This window comes from Castor canadensis, chromosome 2 (genome assembly GCF_047511655.1).
Source record: "Castor canadensis chromosome 2, mCasCan1.hap1v2, whole genome shotgun sequence".
NCBI lineage: Eukaryota > Metazoa > Chordata > Mammalia > Rodentia > Castoridae > Castor > Castor canadensis.
The window spans coordinates 26,351,408-26,369,917 of NC_133387.1; the positions used below are offsets into that span (position 1 = coordinate 26,351,408).

Sequence of the window (18,510 nt, forward strand, 5' to 3'; positions counted from 1 at the left end):
GGTTTAGAATCTTAACAACCTCTAGTCAGATACCCAGGTTGTCACATAACCTGCTTTGGTATATGACCATTCAGGAGTTTGTCAGCCAATAATTTCCTTTATATTCCATAAGAGTCAAAACAGTGGGGAACTCGGACTGTGAGTTCTTGTTGCAAAGTAAATTTGTTTGCATCAGTCACCAAGATGGCAGTGGCCACCAGGGTGCACAGGCAGGGTGGTCAATATCGGGAAACTGCATCAAGATGCTTTGATAAATAGGCTGCTGGGCAGTGCCAGGAATCTAGCAGCTGGGTTGAGACTCCCACAGCTGTCCCCAGGCTCTCATGTACATATAGGAAGAAGGGCTTCATCACATCTGGCAAGCCCAGAGCAGGGGCATTTGTGAGTGTCCTCTTAATTTTTTTAAAGGCATTTTTTTTCTCTTCTCCCTATACCATGGGTTCCTGTTCTCCCCACTTTGTGGCTTTATAAAGGGGTTTTGCAAAGAGAGAGTAATTGGAGATCCAGATCTGGGAGAAACCTGCAGCCTCTAGAAATTCTCTTATCTGTCAACAGGTCTTGGTGGCCAGAATGGAACAGATGGCCTGTTTCCTCTCAGGGCCCAGTCTATGTCGTCCTTGTGACAGGTGAAACCCAAGGTATTTGACAATATTCTGGCAAATCTGGTCTTTCTTTCAGGAAACCTTATATCCTGCCTTCCACAAGAGGAGGCAAGTTCCTTCCATACAATCCTCCTGAGTTGGTCCAGCCAATAGAAGGTCACCTATGTATTGAAGGAGTGTGCAGCCAGGCTGGTTTGCCAAGAAAGCCTTTAAGTCAGATGCCAAGGCAGTCCCAAAGATAGTGGGAGAGTTTTTGAAGCCTTGTGACAACTGAGTCCAAGTCAATTGTCCCTTCTCTCTCTCTCTCTAGTACTAGAACTTTCCCATTGGAAGGCAAAGATGGGTTGGCTCTGTGGGACCAGGTGGATGCAGAAAAATGTGTCCTTAAGGTCCAGGAAGGTAAAGAACTTTGCCTCAGCTGGGATAAGGCCCTAAAGCATGTACAGGTCTGGGACCACAGGGTGTAAAGTTAACAGTAGTTGAGTTGACTGCATGGAGGTCCTGAACTAGCCTAAAGTCTTCAGTCCCTGGTTTTTAGACAGGAAGGAAGGGAGTGTTCCAGGGAGACTGACAAGGCCAAAGAATACCATACTCTAAGACCCTGTCAAGATGCTTTTGGATCCCAACTTGGGCCTTGCGAGGAATGTAGCATTGCTTCTAGCTAACAGGAATAGCTCCTACCTTTAATTCTGTCACCACCAGAGGCATGTTCCGATCCAGTCTTGGGGGGGTTATCCTCAGCCCATACTCCTGGAATCTTAACAGGAAGCTCAGGCATCTCAGGAATCTCTTTTCTTAGAGGCACAGAGTTGCCATTCCTCCTCCCATACAACCGTGAGAGTTAGAATCTTGGCTTCAGGGCCTCTCATCTTTAAGGCTGCTGTGCTGTCAGAGTCAAAAGTTATCTGTGCCCTTAGTTTTCACAATAAGTCTGTGCCTACCGAGGCCAGAGGGCAATCAGGAAGGTAGAGGAACTCATGCCTTACTTCATGCTCTCCAAGACTGTATTTAGAGTCAGAAGAATCTGTCAGCAGTCTGTCCAGTTGGGCTTATGAGTTTGGATGATGGACTGCATTAGATTAATCAGAGCCTGAGGCTTTTCTGTGAAGGAGGGGTATGGTGCTTCCAATTCAGGAGGTCTGTGGTGGTAAAGGGCTGGTACACTAATATCTGCCTTCTTTGTTGTATCTGACCATGATTGTCATAAAATATTGGCGTCTGGACCTCTTGAAGGGGCATCTGCAGAGCAGTGGCAAAGGTGGGTATGGTAGCACAGAAAGGGGTGGGGTTTCCTTGGGGTCCCCTGCTAATATGGGTTTCTCTGGCTTTTAATATTTTTCCCTGCACTTGGAAGCTGCTGCCACCCTGGCTACCATGATCCTCCATGCCTTCTCTAGGTGGGGCTTTGGCCACATGGGGTGACTGAGACTGCATCCTGTCAGCAGTCAATATGAGGAAACTGATCTGGGTGCCCAGGATCCCCTACAACCACTTCCAAAACTCTACTGACTATGACAATATCTAATGACCCCTGTGAGGGCCATTCTACACCAAAAGTAGGCCAATCCATTTCACAGAAGGTCCTAAGCTTGTCAGGAGTCAGCTTGGCTCTGTAATTTCTATTAAATTCCTTTTTAAAGCTCTTAAGCATGCACCCCGCAGGGGGTATATTCTTACTCTGACCTCCTCCCATTCCTCCCATTGCCAGATATCCAGACAGAAATGGAAGGGATGAGGGTTGTGGAAAGGAGGTAGGGGGTCCTTCTTTCTAGCATACAGGGGAAAATAAATAATACCACTCACTTCATCTCTCTCTGGCCACTCATCTCGTAGGAATTTAGGTGTCTCTTAGCCATAGTGAGTCTGTATAAACCCCAGACTGGAGGCTCTGTTAGGGCTCACCCTGGACCATATGAGTTTGCCACGGACCTGCAGATCAGGACTCTGCACTCATTTCATAGCTGGACCGCTTCTCAGGCTCACACTTTCACACACTCTCATACAGCACAGTACTTCCACCCTGCTCTCTGAACCTGAGAGACACAAGTTTACCTCAAAAGGCAGTAACTAGAGTGTCTCTGCTGGAAGTTGATCAAACTCCCCATCTGCTACTTAGGGGCAGGCCTAAATTTGAACCCAGGTTCTTAAAAGTGATGAATGGGGCTCCCAAGTTGGTTTCTGAGCCTTTCTGGGTTCCCTTGTGTGACCAAAACTTGCTTCCTTGGTTCACTGGGAGAGAGGTTCCCTCCCTTCAGATCAATATGCCTGGTGGTGCCTGGCAGGCCATCCTGGTGGGCTGGGGATGCTGAGCTGGTGACAAAGAGGTGAAAACACCACCCTCTGAATCCTGGATGAACCCCCAGAAATGTTGTAGGATGGCTCAGATAGAGAGATGGGGCACCAAAGCTTTCTGGAAGCAAGTTTTTTAAGCAGGCCAGCAGTGACTCAGTGGACTTGAGTCCAAAGGCTGAGCCCTGAGAACAAAGGGGGCTTTCCTTATATACCATGTAGAGCAGGTTAAGAAATGGGGGGCACAGCTTGTCCCATACATGGTCATATATTATTTCATTGGCTATTTTAACCTCTGGGGTGAGGTGACCCTTCTCTGGTCTCAGCCCAGGTGCTAGTTGACATTCCTCAAATCTGATTTTTGTTTGTTTATTTTACTGTTGCAGTTATTATCTCCCTTCCCCCACCCTGCCTTCCTGCCTCAATGTATATAAAGTACATTGACCATATCTCCTTTACCCTCTCCATTCTCCCTCCCCCTCCCACTAGTACCCTTTCTCTAACAAGACCTGTTTTACACTCATGTCCTTAATTATTTAAGTGTATACTCATTGTTCAAAGGGGTTTTGCCATGATATTTCACCTATGAAATAATCAGTTTAATCCCCTGCATTACTCTTCCTTACCCTTTCCCTTCACCCCTTACTATTCAGTAGCTTTCAGTGCATTTCATTGTGCCATCCTCCTACACAGATGTAATGTATTTCAATATTGTTCCTTCTCTATCATTCTGTTTTCCTCTCCCTCCTCCCCCTACTGTCCTCAAACAGTCCCACTATTGGAAACGTGTGTTTATCTATCTATCTATCTATCTGATCATATCTTTTGGATCTATCACATATGAGAGAAAACATGTGACCTTTGTCTTTTAGAACCTGGCTTTCTTTGCTTAACATGATGATCCCCAATTCCATTCATTACCTGCAAATGACATAATTTCATTCTTTATCACTGAATAATATTCCACATGTATATATATCACGTTAATCCATTCATGAGTTGTAGGACATCTGGCTGTTTCCATAGCTTGGCTATTGTGAATAGTGCTGTAATAAACATGGGGTGTGCAAGTATCTTTATTGTGTCACCTTAACTATTTTTTAAGTTCAGTAGTATTAATTATATTCATATGAGCTACTGTGATTTTGAGTTTTTAAGTATGTGAAACCAAAGCTAATCCTAAGTAAAACACAGTAGAAGGTCCTTTAACTGACCTCTGCTAAGCACACTTGTTAAATTAACAGCACTCTCCACTGTCTTAGTAAATTGCACTGCTGTGCCTATTACTGTCCATACTGTCCTGAACACCACTCCTTAAATAGCGTCTTGGTTAATGTACCCATTGTGTGCATGTTCCTGGCTATATCGCTATTCTCAAGGACAATGATTCTCAAGCTTGAGTGTGCATCAGAGTTGCCTGAAGAGTTTCTGATTCTGCAGGCATGGAGTGGGATCTGAGAGCAGTGCATGCCTAACAAGTTCCTGGGACCCTGAAGCTGCTAGCTGGAGACAGACTTTGAGAGCCACTGCTCTGGGACACATATCTTGGATTCCTATCAGCAGAGTTGAATCTGTGATTGATTTCTTGATCTTACAGGACCATTTCCCAGGAGGCTCTCTAATGCGTGCTTTTCAGGACAGTAGGGAGAGTAAGAAGGGAGAATTATTTGCACCCCTCCATCTCTCCTGGTTCATGCCTAAGAGTCAATGGCAGCTTTGTGGGTCTGTAGCCTATGCAGTCATACAGGCCCCTGAGCTCAGAAGACTCTCTGCATTTGGGACTTTTTAAATTATTAATCACATTTATATGTTTATTATACAAAGGAGTTTTATTGTGGTTTTTCTTGTCAGTCTTAGGATTTGAAGTCAGGGCCTTGTACATGCTAAACAGGCACTCTACCTCTTAAGCCATGCTGCCAGCCCTCATTGTGATAATTCTATTCATGCATATAGTATACTTTTATCAAAATTACCCCCTCGTCTTGGGATTTAATGTTGTACAGAGACTATCTTGAAATTTTTAATGATTTTATTTCTGAATTTGTATTTTGTAGATGAAGTCTGACCAAGAGTGGAGCATGCTTTGGGGGACTCTGCTCACAGGTGGTCCCTTGTCTTCCCACTTTTTCCTGCCTCCCCAGGATGAGTTCTCAGTAGCCTGTTCCCTATCCCTACTGCTACTGCCTTCTGATCAAGTACAATGCTCAGAGTTACGCTTACAGGAGAAATTTTCCTACAGCACTATCCTTTAGATCCACTCCTAGATCATGGAGCTATAGTTTTGTTAATTTTATTTTATTTTAGCATCAATATATTGTATTAACCCATCCATCAATCAAATCTGAGTTCTTTCTTCCTCTGTTAATTAGTGTTAAAGAATCTTTTCTTAGCTGGGAGCCTATGGCTCATGCCTGTAATCTTAGCTACACAGGAGGCAGAGATCAGGAGGATCACAGTTCAAAGCCAGCCTGGGCAAATAGTTTGTGAGACTCTATCTTGAAAAACCTAATCACAAAAAAGGGCCCATGGAGTGGCTTGAGGTGTAGGCCTTGAGTTCAAGCCCCAGTACCACAAAAAAAAAATAATTAAAAAGAATCTTTTCTGAGGCCATGGAAATGATTTGAGGAAGAGGTGTTAGCAATAGAGGCAGAGGAATGGGAATCAGGGCTATGATTCATACATCAACTCATAACTTCTGGACTGGCTCAGGTTCAGACCCGAACATAGCAATTTCATCACACAGGTTGCTCTGTGCTTGCCTGAACTCAAGAGTCAATGAATCTGATCAGTTCCAGTTGATGGGCAGTTCTGGTTGCACAGTCATTTTGTGTGTCAAGGTCAGGTCCTCAACCTCTACTAGGTATCAGTGGTACACCACAAGCTATTTTTCAAATGCAAAATAGTTCTTGATCATAGAAATCAGGGTCTTGATCCATAACCCTAGCATGAGTCAGACCAGTGGACTTCTGCTGCATTTACCTCTGCGATGAAGTATTGGGATCACAATTATTAACTAGGACCATCATTTATCCTGTCCCAATGACTCATAAATCTTTCCCTGCTGCTTCAAACTCTGTCTACTTGATCCCTCCACTTTTAATGTGATATCTTCAACTTCACATGGTTACAACAGAACTCTCAATTCCCCCACTTCACCAGACTTGCTTCTTCTCTGAGTTGCTCAATTCCAACATCTTAAAAACCAAACTTGTTTCTCTTTCCCTCTTTCTCTCTCCCTTTACTCACCCTCATTTATTATAGCAACAAATCCCCCAAGACATACCTTGAATCTGCTTACTTTTCTCTACTATCTCATACTGCTTCCTAGTTGAAGCCACGTTTGCCTTTACTTGTATAATAGTGATAACTTCTGAATAGTACATACTTTTGTACTTGCTTCACCTAGAATCCATTCTTCACATAGAAGCAGGAGTACTTACTTAAAAAATTTAAAGTAGAGGGCTGGTGCAGTGGCTCAAGTGGTAGAGCACCTACCTAGCATTGTGAGGTCCTGAGTTCAAACCCAAGTACCACTACACACACACACACACACACACACACACACACACACACACACACGTTTATTTTTGTTTGTTTGTTGCCTCTACCTCGCTCTCACTAGGGTATGTATAGACTCCACAAGAATGGAAAATTTGTCATTATTTTATACTCTTGTATTTGTTGTACCTAGGACAATGCTTGGTAAAATGCAGGCACTCAGTAAATATTTCTTGAATGAGTGCTTGAACATTGACAGTCATAATAGAAGGATTATAACCAAAATAGGATTTCTTCTTTATAAATACAAAATGCCCAAGAGATACATTTGTCAAACATAATTTTTAAAATGGTATCATTTTAACCATTTGCCTGGAGAAAACACAGAGGCTGTTTCCAGAGGACTAATAGTTTGGACCCATAGCCCAGATAGGTAATTGTAGGCCTTCTACAGAGGATTCTGATTCTGTATCAGTTGGTTGGTTCAGTTAATCATAGCTAACATGACTGAAAAAGTTTTACATTGACCACATAGAAGTTAAGTCACTCGTGGCATAGAGATAACTTGTGCCTTAGGAAATAAAGAGAAGAATTTCCAAGTCCCATCTTGTGCCAGTGAGGCTCCTCGGTTATGGAGAAAGCTCACAACATAAGAAATGTAGTTTGTTGTTTTTAGTGGCACTGGGGTTTGAACTCAGGGCCTCATGCTTCTAGGCAGGCACTCTACCACTTGAGCCACACATTCAGCAAGAACTGTGTTTTAGAACCATTGTATTACTATTGTATGCAGGCTCTGGAGGAACACTCATCACTCTTTGGTGTTACTTTTGGGATGGCCCTTGGAGATCATCTAGTTTATCCTCATTTTATTTCTTTCTTTCTCTTTTTAAAATTATTGTTGTGCTGGGGGTACATTTTGACATTTACAAAGGTTCCTACAACATGTCATAGTTGAATTCACCCCCTCCATCATTCTCCTTTTATAACCCGACCCATTTCTGGAATAATTTCAACAGGTCTCATTTTTCCATTTACATACATGTGTACACAATATATGCACCATAGTCACCCTCCTACACCCTTTCCTTACATCTTGCTCCCTCCCACTGGTACCAACATCTCAGACTAGATCTGTTCTGCCCTCCTGTTTTCTTTTTTTTTTAATAAAAAAATGACATTTTTGTTTGCTTAAGATAGCTACAAATTGGTTTTCCTTGTGACATTTCCATGTATATATGTATTATAACCAGAATTTGTTCATCTCTTCTATTTTTCTCCTTTCGCCTCTATTTTAGTGCCTTCTTATGGTGATTTCAACATATCCTTTTCATTTTATAGATGAATAAAGTACAGTATATAGAGAAAAAGCAACTAGTCCAGGCCTTTCTTTACTTGGAGGCAGTATCAGCACCAAATTCAGAGCTCCTAAAAAGGAGCTTGGACTTCTACAATATACCAAAGCAGCCTTTGCCTTATTCCCCCATCCCCCAACACACACACATACACACACACACACACACACACACACACACACACACGAGACAAAAAACAAGCCCACTTGGTTTTGCCTTAAACGATGTCCTTATGAGTCCTGGAGGTCTCACTATGGGTCTCTGAACCCTATAGTGATGGTAAGGTTGAAGGTGATGAGGCTGATGAATGCTGATCTTCCTTTCTAATTTTGCTTAGAATATTCCTGACTTATCATTAAACAAAGATTTATCATCAAGGGAATCACTGTCTTTTCATCTGCTCTGTACCCCCCAGAGGAAACATTTTCATCCCAGATATTTAACAGTCTATCAAAATTCACTAGAAATAAATGACTTTGGGTGTGATTCTTTTCCTTCCTTCCTTTTGGTGAAACTGGGGTTTGAACTCAGGGCTTTGTGCTTGCAAAGCAGGCTTTCTACTGCTTGAGCCACACCTCTAGTTCTGGTTGTGTTTTCTCATGTGACATAGTTTGTCTCATAATGAATCAGGCAGGACAGCTGTCTTTTCCCCTCGACAGGGTTAGGTTTGTAGAATTTAAGAAAAGTTTATCTAAGACTTAAAAAAACAATGATTTTTCTTTGTGTTGTGTTGCTGTAATTAATAGGCCCATCAGGGAAAGACTAAATAAATAATTGTTTAAGGAATTTGCGGGGGGGAGAATTAAATGTTTTCTTTCCCTGAAAACAAATTGTGTTCCTCATTGATTTCTTTCCCTGTCTTCCTCACTTCAGCTGTGGGAGATGGGGGTAGGATTTTTCTAGATAATTCTCAGTATGAGTATGAGGAATTGGTTGGTGGGGGTAGTGAACACCTATGTGCAATTGGAATAACTTATTAGCTTGGCCAATTTCTAAGTATGTGACAGAGAAGCTCTGGATCAGTGTTGGGGTAAGTATGACTTTTCTAAACTTTCTATGTGATTCAATTAGAGCTGCATGATGATCTTTTGTTTCCAGGGTGGCTTTGAATAGCAGACAGCCCAGGTCTTTGAGTTCATCTCTCCTGGAAGCAAAAGACTGAGCCCAAACAGATGCCTAAAATCATCCCTGGCTGCTCTCTCCTGCAGGTGACATTCGCTGCAGCTGCCTGTGTTTTCAGTGTGCTTCTGGCCCTGCTGGATCCCTGAAGAGGCAATTGCACATCTTGCTGCACACGGCCTACCTTTGTGCGGCTTTCCCTCCTCAGTAAAATGTTCTCAGCACACAAAAGCAGCCGCTGAAGGGAATAGCTCCCGGCTGAGAGGAAGGGAATTTGCCAGCTGCAGTGCACCATGGTGCCTTCTCGGGTGGGGACGATGCTGCTAACCCTGTCTAGGAAACCAATGGAGCGTCCCTAAGAAACCCAAACTCCAGATTGGCTCACCCCAGCTTTCTCCCCCACCTCCAGACTCCCAGGTGAGACTAAAACCAACAAATCCTGTGACTAGCAGACAGCCCAATCAGACTGCCTGTAAAAATGTGGGTTTTACAGCGTGTGCTGATAATCCTGGAATTCCACCTGCATCCTGAGCATGAGTGTGGTTTTTTTTTGGAAAGAAATGCTGTCATAACTCACCAGTTTCCTTTGTTTTCCAGCACTTATTTTTCTGGTGGTAACATCAAACATTTCCTCTGGGATGGGGTGAAAAAAAGGCAAATATAAATTTTTATGAGTGCAAGGTAGTTTGGCTTAATTCAGTGTGTGGAGACTTCAGAATTGTCTCCTGCTAACCAGGTTAACCCTGCAAAGCTTGGAACTGCCGGGGAGGAAGGCTAAGAGCCACCCTTCCTCCCCGGTGTGATGCTGCAATGTGTGGGGGTCTGTTTCGGCATTTATATTCAAATATATTTCCCTCCAAGAATTTTTAATTGGAGATTTTGCCTTGAGATGCTCAGATAAATCAGACAGGGAGCCAAACGGAGTTATTTCACTTCATAACCAACCTTTATTTCAGAGTTTTCTTTCCCCTACAGTCTTGCCCTGAAGCGATCTGTAAAGCAACCTACTCTGATACAGTTTGAAAAGTGCATTTTGTACTTGGCTCTTTCTTTGATCGAATTAATCTGGGCCTTTTTGTAGTTCTAAATGAGGCCTATGGGCTGACAATGTAGCTGTTTAAAGGGGATTTTAGGGGATAATAGGCAATGCAAATAGTGCCATGAGAATGGCAACTTGCTTTTGCACTTTCAATCACATAATAACAGCAAAGAAAGCTTTTAAAATGAATTGAAATTTTGTGGCATGCCATCTGGGATTATTTGGGGAAACAGTTTTGAATACTGCAGTTGGGCTAAAGAATGGAGATTCGGACTGCTCTTAAGCTGACATGTTTCAGATGGCAACCTTATGCTAACTGGTGCAAAGTTGGCTAGCATTTTTTTTTTTTTATTTTCTTTCTCTTGGATTATCTGCAAAAATTCTCTTTGATTGCTGGTATTTGGGCCTGAAAAACTTTTCTATTGTTGAAGAATTCAATTCAACCCCTGCAGCTGCTGATCCGCTTATTGTCCCCCTCCTTATGTGTACGCGTCTCAGCTGAATGTAGCCAAGCCTTTTAGTGCCTTAATAGGTGTCTACATAAAGGTCATTTCTTCTGCCGTACTTGTTTTAACAAAAGTTTATACACAAACAACAACCACAGCTAAAACATTCACATTAATCAATTTCATCCTGATGCAGAATGCAAAAACTGCCTCAAGCCATAGCCAAGGCGTGAAAAAAATTTCTGTGTCTGATATTGCAAAGCAGAAAATAGTTTTGGCAATTTCATCAAGGACAAAGCATAAGCGTTCTGTGCAGTTTTCAGCTGAGATGATCCGCTCTCTGCTGGTGTGCAGAGCAGCCAGACTCAGGTGAAGATTGGAGGCAGAGAGAGACTCAGGGTAGAAGTTTGTTAGGTTTTTGCTCTTTCCTTGATATTTACTATGGTTTCAGAGCTGTGCTCACCTCTGGTGAGCATCAGCTGTTGATTATCTCTACGGGAAAGAATGCATCGGTGATACCAGAAAGTGGAAAAAATTGCACAAAGGGGTACAATTTGCAAAATATAAATTATTTCCTTATAGTTATAATCAAAGGTGACCACAGCCCCCCTTTCATCTTCAAATCCCTAATAAAGCTGCTTTTAAGATGAAATAAATGGTGAAAATAACAGCTCCCAATTGTAAATGTGGGTGAAGATGCTCATACGCTTACTGAAATACCAGACAGGAAGAAATAAGCAAGGGTTTCTAAGGGGACCTTGGTGCTGTTCATTGGTGCTGTGAGGGGATTGCCCAGCGCATTGGACGTCATGTGGGAATTACAAAACTGGCCACGTGAGGGAGGGAGCAAGTAGGCCCACCCACCCTGCCTCTCTGGAGCAACCCCAAAGAGCTTGCCTCAGCTGCCAGCTAATTCAGAGAGTCACTGACACAGTGTTTAGTCCTCTCTGGATGATACCTAGTTCGTTTTCTTGGTCCTGTCTTTACCCAGTCCTTCAGGAAGTAAAAACAAACATCCTAGATGGTGATGGTGTCCATAGGTTCTTCTCCTTTGCTGTGTGGGTTTGCTTGTTCACTCATCTTCTAAGCTCTCGGCTTAGATTTAAGAGGTAAGGAGTCAAGTCCTAAGAAGCCTTGGGGTTTTTGTGAAGGCCAAAAAGCTCTGTGATTTGGCTTCTGAGTGTGGCTCCACCCCTTTCCCTACTCTCATCTGGGGGTCTCTTCCCTTCCCACACTTGGTCAGGGTGGGGCTTGGGAGTTAGAGCTCTCTCAGGGGCTGAGGACAGTCCCAGGCAAGTTACCTGATTCTCTGCCACAATGACTTCTCAACTGTTTGGGTTGGACAGGTGCTTCTCAAATTTTACCAAGCATATGGATGGATTGGGGTTTTGTCACTATGCAGATTTTGATTCAGCTGGTCTGGAATGAGATCTGAAAAAGCCACATTTCTTTTTTTTTTCTTTTATTATTCACATGTGCATACAAGGCTTGGGTCATTTCTCCCCCCTGCCCCCACCCCCTCCCTTACCATCCACTCCGCCCCCTCCCTCTCCCCCCCACCCCCTCAATACCCAGCAGAAACTATTTTGCCCTTATTTCTAATTTTGTTGTAGAGAGAGTATAAGCAATAATAGGAAGGAACAAAGGTTTTTGCTGGTTGAGATAAGGATAGCTATACAGGGCATTGACTCACATTGATTTCCTGTGCGTGTGTGTTACCTTCTAGGTTAATTCTTTTTGATCTCACCTTTTCTCTAGTTCCTGGTCCCCTTTTCCTATTGGCCTCAGTTGCTTTTAAGGTATCTGCTTTAGTTTCTCTGCGTTAAGGGCAACAAATGCTAGCTAATTTTTTAGGTGTCTTACCTATCCTCACCCCTCCCTTGTGTGCTCTTGCTTTTAGCATGTGCTCAAAGTCCCATCCCATTGTTGTGTTTGCCCTTGATCTAATGTCCACATATGAGGGAGAACATATGATTTTTGGTCTTTTGGGCCAGGCTAACCTCACTCAGAACGATGTTCTCCAATTCCATCCATTTACCAGCGAATGATAACATTTTGTTCTTCTTCATGGCTGCATAGAATTCCATTGTGTATAAATACCACATTTTGTTAATCCATTTGTCAGTAGTGGGGCATCTTGGCTGTTTCCATAACTTGGCTATTGTGAATAGTGCCACAATAAACATGGGTGTGCAGGTGCCTCTGGAGTAACTTGTGTCACAGTCTTTTGGGTATATCCCCAAGAGTGGTATTGCTGGATCAAATGGTAGATCAATGTTTAGCTTTTTAACTAGCCTCCAGATTTTTTTTCCAGAGTGGTTGTACTAGTTTACATTCCCACCAACAGTGTAAGAGGGTTCCTTTTTCCCACATCCTTGCCAACACCTGTTGTTGGTGGTGTTGCTAATGATGGCTATTCTAACAGGGGTGAGGTGGTATCTTAGTGTGGTTTTAATTTGCATTTCCTTTATTGATAGAGATGGTGAGCATTTTTTGATGGGTTTTTGGCCATTTGAATTTCTTCTTTTGAGAAAGTTCTGTTTAGTTCACTTGCCCATTTCTTTATTGGTTCATTAGTTTTGGGAGAATTTAGTTTTTTAAGTTCCCTATATATTCTGGTTATCAGTCCTTTGTCTGATGTATAGTTGGCAAATATTTTCTCCCACTCTGTGGGTGTTCTCTTCAGTTTAGAGACCATTTCTTTTGATGAACAGAAGGTTTTTAGTTTTATGAGGTCCCATTTATCTATGCTATCTCTTAGTTGCTGTGCTGCTGGGGTTTCGTTGAGAAAGTTCTTACCTATACCTACTAACTCCAGAGTATTTCCTACTCTTTCCTTATCAACTTTAGAGTTTGTGGTCTGATATTAAGATCCTTGATCCATTTTGAGTTAATATTGGTATAGGGTGATATACATGGATCTAGGTTCAGTTTTTGCAGACTGCTAACCAGTTTTCCCAGCAGTTTTTGTTGAAGAGGCTGCTATTTCTCCATCGTATATTTTTAGCTCTTTTGTCAAAGACAAGTTGGTTATAGTTGTGTGGCTTCATATCTGGGTCCTCTATTCTGTTTCACTGGTCTTCATATCTGTTTTTGTGCCAGTATCATGCTGTTTTTATTGTTATTGCTTTGTAATATAGTTTGAAGTCAGGTATTGTGATACCTCCAGCATTGTTCTTTTGACTGAGTATTGCCTTGGCTATTCGTGGCCTCTTGTGTTTCCATGTAAATTTAATGGTAGATTCTTCAATCTCTTTAATGAATGTCATTGGAATTTTGATGGGAATTGTATTAAACATGAGGATTACTTTTGGGAGTTTAGACATTTTTACTATGTTGATTCTACCAATCCATGAGCATGGGAGATCTCTCCACTTTCTATAGTCTTCCTCAATCTCTTTCTTCAGAAGTGTATAGTTTTCCTTGTAGAGGTCTTTCACATCAAAAAGCCACATTTCTAACAAGCTCCCTGGTGGCCAATGCTGCCAGGGGCTCTAGATTCTGACTTCTGCAGATGAGGTGTGGCTCTCCCTGCCCCAGTGCCAAAGTGTGTCTATAAAATCATGGGAATAAAAATACCCATTGATGTGATGAGGGAATTTTTAGCTTCTCATTTCCATTAACCTTTTGGGAAATTGGAAAGGGCTAATTAGAAAAGGCTAATTTTACAGCCTTATCTTATAGTTTATCATGCACTTGGTTTCATTCTTCAGTTTCAAGCTGGTGAGACAAAGTAAATGACATTTGGTCTTTTCTATGTTATTCTATTCACTCATTTAGGAAATTACCAAATATATGCAAATGCCCACTGTGTATGAGTGCTCAGTGGTGGTCAGGGGTGGTCAACAGAACTCACCCTGCCCTCCAGCAAGTTATACTTCTAGAGCCCAGAGCAGTGGGATATGAAGCTAGTTACATATTTGAATCACCTGGGGACTTCCTCTGCCTTCCTTCCTTCCTTCCCTCCCTTTTTTGCTTCCTCATTTTTTTTTACATCATTGAATATCTGCTCTCCACTCTCCCTCATAGAGCATCAAATTTAACTGGTTTGGGATGGGTTCCACTCATCAGGATTTTTGAGGAGTGTCTTGAGGATCTAGATATGCTGAGGACCCTTGACCCAAAGAATTAAACTAACTATAGGAGATGCAGGTAGAATTGTGAGAAGTGCTGCCTTAGGTACAGACTTCAAAGCTGGGAAGAACAGTGGAATGACTATGTAAGTGAGACTCTTCCTGGAATCTGCCTCTCCAGAGAATTATGCCCAGCACAGTGAGGGAAGAAATGGCAAAGTTATCAAGAATGTATGTCATAACCCAGAAGTGTCACAACATATTCACATGTAGTGATATGTCTTGGTTCTAAGTCATAGGATATATGTTCTATATATCCCCCTGGAACCAGCCCCTTTACTGTTCAGCTGAGATTGCTTTGATGTAAAAGAGAGGCAGTTCTCCATTGCTTCTGCTGAGAGTGACCAAGTCTCCTGGCTTGTTAAGTCTACACTGATTTTTGGGATGCTACATTCAGGGAGTAATCAGCCCATGTGATATGGTGGATGGTTGGGTAAAAAATACATTCTCACAGAAAAAGAAGAGAAAATTAAGTCTTTATTGCACAGAGACCAAGGAAATCGAAAAAATTAAAAAAAAAAAGCAAACACATAAGTGTTAGGTCAACATACACCAAGGATTTAATGCAAGAAAAGATGACTTCTAGGGTATAGTTGATATAAGCTCAACTTGTTGTCCTGCTATGTCTGCATCTCTATAGTACAGTGAAAACTTATGCTCGTGATAATGATTCTGAAATACTATTGGATCTTGAAGTACTTTCTCAATTAACAACAGTATTTTGTAAATGTCACTATAGGTAGACTATCACAATTTTATACAAAGTAGGATGCCATTGGTGGTCTCCCAATGGCATCTCTTAGTTAATTAACATTTGCTGATCCAGAGCCTGCTCTTCTCTACACCCTGGGTGTTCAGAGGTTGAACCTGGAGAAAAGAGAACTCATTAGCTACTTGCTACATTGCTAGTAGAAGGGCTTGTTCATTGGCCCAAATCATTAATTAGGTTGTATCTTTGGGCCCGAGTGTCCTGAAGTGCCAAGCCACAAGGCTCATTTGCATTGGTCATTCTAGAATGACATCTTACTGGAGCCTCCACCTCTAGTACCATAGAAATAATAACAACTGACTCCTATATACTATTTGCTATGTGTTAGACAGAATTCCAAGGGTTTTAAACATGTTAACTCATTTAATTCTCCTTACAACTCCATGAGATAAATACTATTCTTACCCCCATTTTACTGACGAGGAAACAAAGGCAAAAAGAGGATAAGTTGCCCAAAGTCTCAAAGCTTAGCAAAATTCAGCTCATCTGGCTCTGGAATCTATTCTTATCCAAAAAAGCATGTAAGTGTTTGGGCTTTATCATAGGTCACCTATGACCTATTTAATGTAGAATAATATACCACGTCACTAAGTATTTCTTATTTGGATATGTCCAAAATTTTCTGGAATTTATTTTGGTTCTCTTTTCTGAATCAATTTATTCCTTAAGTGTCACATCACAAATCCTGGGGACCTATGTGCAATATTCTAGTTTGATAAAATGGTAAAGTCACAGTAGGATACATTAATTATAGAGTCACGCAGATGGCAAAACAAGATTAAGATGGAGTAATGTTATTCTAAATGCCATTGTGCATCTCAATGGTTTTGATGAGGTCTGTGTAATTTACTAGTACTATGGGGTAATTTGCTAAATTGTATCATTTTCATTTACTTGAGATAATGATTCAACATAATGTGTTATTTGTTTTACATTCACTGGTTGTTATTTTCCCATGGGCACCTTTATAGATGAAGGACAAGCTTTCTGTAGAGACTCTAATAAATTTTAGAGGAATTATCTGACATGTGTATCTGCTCTCCTACTTCACCAGGTTGGCAAATTCACTACAGATAGGCAGATCCGCATACTCCAGGCATATTTTTTTTGGGGAGGCACTGGGTTTTGAACTCAGAACTTCAATCTTGATAGGCCAGCACTCTACTGCTTGAGCCTTGCCTCTAGCCCTTTATGCTCTTGTCATCTATTTATTTTTGCAGTACTGAGGATTGAACTCAGGGCCTTGTGATTGCTAGACAAGCATTCTACTGCTTGAGCCATGTCTCCAGTACTGCTCTGGTTATTTTTGAGACTGGCTCTTGCTTTTTTGCTGGGGCTGGCCTGAACCACAGTCCAACTATTTATGCATCCCACCACAGCTGGGATGACAGGCATGTGCCACTGTACCCAGATATTTATTGAGATCCATCTCAAACCAATTGTAAACTTTTTGCCCAGGCTAGCCTTGAACCATGATCTTCCCTGTGCTATCTCCCAAGTGGTTAGGATTACAGATATGAGTCACTGTGCCTGGCTATCTTTTTCTTTTTTCTGAGGCAGTTTTTCTATGTAGCTCAGGCTGAGCTGGAACTCACTATGTAGCCCAGGCTGATCTTGAACTCTCTATTCTCCTGTCTCAGCCTTCTAAGTGCTGGGATTACTGTTTGCATTTTAAAATTTTAGGGTATGTTCATGGGTTTGGAGGGATTTGAATGGACTTAGATTTCATCTGAGGCTGCTATTTCTTAGTGTGGCATGTATTCATTTAAAAATAAAATGAGGCCTCATTATTTTACGATTAGGTCTTAGGGAATTTTCTTATAGAAGTTTATTGTTGGAATTCAGAATTTGTTATTGTTGGAATTGTTTTTATTGTTTCTCTATTTTCTCAGAAAATTGGTAGCTTCACAGAGAGTAAATGATATGATTTTCCTCACTTTCAACTTCGACTGCTGGCTAGCTCCATGGGGGAAGTAATAGTTGCTAATTAACTTTTATATAAATTACTGCTTGAAGAAAAGGGATGACACCTTAGAGCTAGAAGTCAGTCTGTCAAAACAGACAGTGGAGATATCCCTATAATTTTGTCATTTTGCGAATGATGCCGGTAATGTTTGCTTGGTGATCTAAGAGATGGAATCTCAGGCACACAGGCATCAGAATTAGCTGGGGAAAAAACCCTGAGCCATTATCAAGGTATCATCCCTCTGACTCAGAACGCATGGCAGCGAGAACAGCACATCTGCTGTGGTTTGCCCTAGACTTTCACGTATACACCCAACGGTTGTGTGACCGACCACCAGGGCAACCTTAAGTATGATCAGAAAGTCACAGCCTGTAATGTGGTCAGATTACTGAATGAAAGTATTTGTATATTCTGGAACTGAGTTACCACATCAAACTTTACTGGACAGGCAACTGGCAGAAGATGAACCAAATTTTAAGTTATATATCATGTCAGCATAAGCAATTATTCTATTTTTATAATGTACACTCCTGAAATTGTAATTATATTACACATTTTAGAGAATTTTAGAACAGGAGGGGCCTCTGAGTTAATAAGAGCTGGATTACACTATGTTCCTTCCCTGTTGGGGACTCCAGTAAATGCCATGTAGATTGTTTCATTCTCTATACTCTGTGATGTGGGTATACTGACCCCCTCACCCCTCTACCGTGGGGATAAATGAGCCCCAGCAAAGTTATATAATATGATCAAAGTCTTCCAGCTGGAAGAGGCAGGATTACAACAGTAGGCCATTGACTCCAATGTGTGTGCTTACTCTCTAGGTTGTGACTCCCTTGGGGAAATACCTTAGAAAACTGAGGGCAAGAGAGGCTAATTTACTGAAAGTAACATCAATGTACTGCTGGTTTTTCGGAATTAAAGAGGGAAAAAGAGGGGAAGTCCAGAGTGAAGAATCTGGTACTCTGAGATGGAACTCTATCCCTTTTGGGTCTTAGTACAATCCCTACCTTGCCCCCATCTCTATCTCTATAAACTCCTTCAGGCATCAGAGCACAAAGTTCTTCCTAATCATTCACAAAGAAATAATATCCATATTGAGAGATATTTATATAGCCATAATGCTCACCCTTTTAAAGTATATAATTAAGTTGTTTTTAGTATGCATTCACAGAGTTGTACAGACATTACCACTTTCTGATTCCATAATAGTTCAGTCATTCCAAAAAGAAACCCATACCCACCAGCAGTCAGTTCTCATTCCTTGTTTGTCTATCATCCAACAACCACTAATCTA

The 18,510-nt window shown here is 41.6% G+C and overlaps 1 protein-coding gene across 1 annotated transcript in view; it reads left to right on the forward strand.

The window, feature by feature from the left end:
• The window catches only part of Znf800 (zinc finger protein 800), a 210,051-nt gene that overhangs the window by 39,097 nt on the left and 152,444 nt on the right, over positions 1-18,510 (forward strand). The gene's annotated exons all lie outside the window — the stretch shown is intronic.